Genomic DNA, 4,959 nt, shown 5'->3' with positions numbered 1-4,959 from the left:
TTACAAGTAAAAATCACAACTGATTACTGAAATATTTTTCATATTTAAAAGCTCTAAAAATATAGGATATGAAATATGTCTGGAAATAATTAGCCAAACACCAAGTATCTTAAAACTCAGCTTTTAAGATGGTATTACAGCATAAATAGAATACGAAATAAATAGAAGTTTTCATGCACAAACAAGTTTTGTCAATTACTTTTAAAAACAAAGAAGCTGCAATTCCTCAGATTCTTCTTATTCAGTGCTAGAACTTAAAGGGATTTTTAACACCCTCAAGGGCAAAAAAACCCACCACAAACCCTTAAATTTCTTTTAATGTTAAAATTACAAAGAATTTTCTTTTTTTGAATTTATAGAAATTTACATTTGAAAGCTGCTAGAGAAGAATCTCTAATATTAATATATTTTTTCATTGAAATGTAAATAATTATATCTGGAGATCATCATTAACTGTTATAAGAAAGTTAGCAGTCTCAGAGAAATTCCCAAAAGAGCTCAGGCTGTAGCCTTTACAAATAAGTGCTTAAAACCATTGTTCTGAAGAAAAACTTACACCACTAGGCTACTGTACTCACATTCCTTTGCTCCTTTAAAATGAGATTTTGTAGTCACTCAGTGATGAACCATTTTTATTTGGGTCACATTTTCTAAACATAGATAGATGCCAGGCAGAGAAATAAATACCTGTTTATATCTAAGTAGTTTCAAACTAGTGAATTGGGGTTTTATTTATTTAACTTGTCAAAGTTAACTGTTGGCAAGGTATACATTGTTTTTCTAAAATTGTGTTCAAATTTCACCCATCTGTCACCTCATGAAAAGGACTTCAATTTGACTAATATGCACTATTGCTATAATCAAACCCAAAACCTCACTTTGACAGATAATCATCCTATTTAAAAAGTGACTCACAAATTTGCTATCTTTTCTCCATTTCTGGTAAAAAATTAGAAAGCATAAAAAATATATAATGCATAGAATGACTAACTCAAAAAATTATTGTCTTAGAAGTGCACAATGAGAATGTTTTGTTAAAAATATTTCTTCTAAGAAACTAGCTATACAAAAAATAATTGTGCATGGTTTTTATATTGTTTCTTGTCAGAGACTTTCCTGTGCAATTCTTCTACTACAATTTCAAATTCAACTTCCAATAATCTGGATGGTGGAAAGGATAAATATTTTATCATTATTCAGTAACTTTCAGGCAGTGAAATTTTAGCAGAAACAGCTGAAATTGCAGAATATTGACACACACGCAAGACATAACAAAGTTTAAGGAGATTTTGATGGCAAAAGCAAGTAGCCATATAATCAACATAAATTGGTGGTAAAAGATTGAGATCTTTGATCATGATCACAAAGAAAAACCCAGAATAAATATTGCAGAATCGAAAGCATGAGGCACCTTATAGGTTCTTCTGTGATGTCACAAGCCTGTTGTTAGATGCACAAATCAGAGCCTGAATTCTTAATTTCATTTGCTCATTATCTTTAACTTTCTTGATTCTTCTATGAGTGTAACAAAGCACTTTGGTGAAGAATCCTACCACCAGACTTTCTGTGTGTTGCTTCTTCGTGTAACTTTGTCATTAAATCTTTCATCTCTTCTGGAATAACTTAATTTGCTGCTGCTACTGGCTCATATTTTCCATCTTTACTTTCTGAGGAATTAAAATCAGGAGGAATATTGCCAGGGTCTCCTAAGAAGTCCCTGTATCTGCTGTCTTTTCCAGGATATAAGAAATGCCTATCTTGAATGTGATGTGGTTATCATAATGAGCTTGTTGAAATGATTCATGAGTGAACTGGGACATTCCACATATCATCACAGTACCTGTGTGTTTAAAAAAGTAAAGAGATTCTTTGAATGCTTGCTTTCTCCAGCAAATTGATTTGGTATCAATTCTGATAGCTGGAGACCATGGTGGCCCCAGATCCTTAGTAGAGAGCCTTTAGCCAGGAATTACCTTATGTCCTATGGACTCACAACCTTTGGGTTTCTTAACTTTGAACTGACTTTCTTAATCCTTACTTTTTTCTTCCTATATTTTATTTAGAAGTGTTATGGTCTTTATCTTTTAGTGTTCATCTTAGGAATGAAAAACATTATCATTGACTGATCAATATCTAACATTAATCAATAATTTTACTCTTCTCCTGGTTCATACAGAAAGCTTAAAACACTTGCCTATATTTCCATCATTCCCAAGCTACATATATTTTTTATGAGTCAATGTTTATTGAGATTAACTCACGTTAGCAACTTTCTTTGTTCTTTATTCTTTTTATATTTTTTGCCCCCTTGATCTTCTCCAGTGATTATTTCCCTTTTTCCTAGAAAACATCCTTTGCAAATTCCTGTGGGTACAGGCTTCCCAGTGGTAAATTCTTTCAATTTTTTATTCATCTGAAATTTCATTATTATTATTATTATTATTACTACTGCAGATTCTAGGTTAGCGGTTTCTTTCTGACTTCTGCTGCTACTGTGAAGAAGTCACCTGTCAGTCTGTTACTCCCTTGAAGGCAAGTTGCTTTAGTTGCATTAAATATTTATTTGATTTTATCCAGTTTCACTATGATGTGTTTAGGTACAGATTTCCTTTCATTTAGTCTGCTTGGTATTTATTGGGATTCCTGAAGATTGGTGTTTTTCATTCAGTTTGGGGGGAATTCGAAGCCCAATCTCCACAAATATTGCCAGTGTCTCTTTTTTCTTCTTCTAGATGCTAGAACTTGGAATTTCCCATGGGATTCTCTGTCTTTTATATTCTCTTCCATGTTTTCCACCGTTTTTGCTGCTTGCATACTACATTCTGGAGGGTGTCTTCTGACCTGTTTTCAGTTTATTCTCTTCAATTGTCCAATATGTTGTTGAATTCCCATTAAATTCTTAATTTTGTTTGTGAAATTTTCAGTTCTCAAATTTCAATATATTTCTTTTTCAAATCCTCTAAGTCACTTTTTATAGTTGGCAGCTTCCTGCTGAATTTTTGGAGCTTACTTTTCTTTTCCTCAAAAATGGTAAGCAGAGTTGAACTGTGTCTGATAATACCTATCACTATTTTGATTATTTTTATCACTGCTGGTTCTCGTTCATGGTATTGTTTTTCTTTATGCTTCAGTGAGTGCTGGGCATTATGTTTGAAAAAAGTGTTTGCTGGAGTAATACGAGGCTCAGGTTGACATTCTCTTCCTCTAAAGTGGGGTACTAACAATCTAGGGTATACTTGCAAGCTCACAGCCTGAGATTTCCTGGGCTATTGAGATTTAAAAAAGAAGTGGGTCTACTATTTGGACAAAGGTTGGTTTATTTTTGTTTTACTACTATTCTTAGGGTGTAGCCGTTTGGGGTCCCAAGTCCCTGTGTTGGGTGGGCCCTGAACTCTGACTTCCCCCTTTTGCTCTAAGAGGCTTTTGAAAGCACATATTGGCTTCCTCTTCTAGATCAGCAACTGCTCAGAGGACAAACTTTTTCCCAAGCCTTGGATTTTTATCCTGTAATTACTCATGATCTTGATATATCTTTGATACTTTTAAGAAAAAAAAATTTAATAATATATTTAATCCAGATTATTTATTTATCTATCTATCTATCTATCTATCTATCTATTTATTTACATATTTCTGAATGTGGTTGGCTTTGGTCAAATTACTTAGCCTTTCATTACGCAAAACAAAAATTATTTCAAGCATCCATTCCATTTTCTCGGTATCCATTTCTCTCCCTCCTTTCTCTCTCTCTTTTTCTTTTCTTCTCTTTTAAAATATTTATGTACTTTTTTTTTCAGAAGATTATATGAAAGATAAACCTTAAGAGTTCTTGAATGTCATTCTTTTGCTTTCATATTTGATTAGTAGTTTGATTATACATGGAATTGTTATAAAGTCATTTTATATTAAATTTTGAAGACATGATTTCACTATTTTCAGCATTTATTGTTCCTGATGAGAACATTAACACTATTCTGTTTTTGTTTATATATATATATATGGAAGTCTCCTGTTTTCTAGGGAAATCAGCACCAGAAAACCCCACTTAATAGAAATCTATTTAAATTGGATTGTTTTGGTGTACTGTTTTCTGATAAAAATAAATGATAGCATGATATGACATCTCCCAAGTTATATTTCACTTTCTAGCACAGTCATAAAGATAGCAACTTCTACAAAAATATTTTAAGACTTCCCTCCAGGACCTTATCTTAGATTCTTTAATTTTTAAATGATTCTCCTTTGAAAATCCTTTCCTGTTATTTTCCTGGTTGATTTTCCCCTCATCCATCATTAACTGATCTTACTCTACTAATCCTCATTTAACAATGGCTTTGTTGGTGATTCAAGAAGTAACCAACACTTTCATTAACTCTATGAAATCTAACATCTTCTCAAGATTTGCAATTTTATTTTAAAATCAACTTATGCTATATATGTATTACCATACATTTATTAAGATATTTATTTTATTGGGCGCCTGGGTGGCTCAGTCGTTAAGCATCTGCCTTCAGCTCGGGTCATGATCCCGGGGTCCTGGGATCGAGTCCTGCATCGGGCTCCCTGCTTGGCGGGGGGCCTGCTTCTCCCTCTCCCACTCCCCCTGCTTGTGTTCCTGCTCTCACTGTCTCTCTCTCTGTCAAATAAATAAATGGAATCTTAAAAAAAAGATATTTATTTTATCATGTGTTTATTTAAAACTCAATAAAAGATTGACCAAAATAGTTTGTGATGCGATTGATGAGGACAGATGTTAGAGTGACGGGGGATGGGTATTTGAGTTAGGACTAATCTTATAGAGGCCAGTCCATTAATGATATTTTTGAGGCATAACTGTGCTTCCGTATGCAATCTCATGACTATAAGAAAACAGTAGTGAATCTATCAGACCTCATGGACCTTATATAATTTGTTTCTATCACCTTTTCCTGGAAGCTTCTAGGATATTCTCTTTATATT

At 33.2% G+C, this 4,959-nt stretch overlaps 1 pseudogene; it reads right to left on the bottom strand.

The window, feature by feature from the left end:
• Positions 1–1,196: 1,196 nt before the first annotated feature.
• LOC112821922 (general transcription factor IIH subunit 3 pseudogene) lies at positions 1,197–1,804 on the bottom strand (annotated as a pseudogene).
• Between the last annotated feature and the right edge of the window lie 3,155 nt (positions 1,805–4,959).

This window comes from Callorhinus ursinus, unplaced genomic scaffold, assembly GCF_003265705.2.
Source record: "Callorhinus ursinus isolate GAN/ISIS: 27379988/994484 unplaced genomic scaffold, GSC_fseal_2.0 scaffold8, whole genome shotgun sequence".
Classification (NCBI taxonomy): Eukaryota; Metazoa; Chordata; class Mammalia; order Carnivora; family Otariidae; genus Callorhinus; species Callorhinus ursinus.
This window is presented reverse-complemented; position numbering and strand designations above follow the sequence as displayed.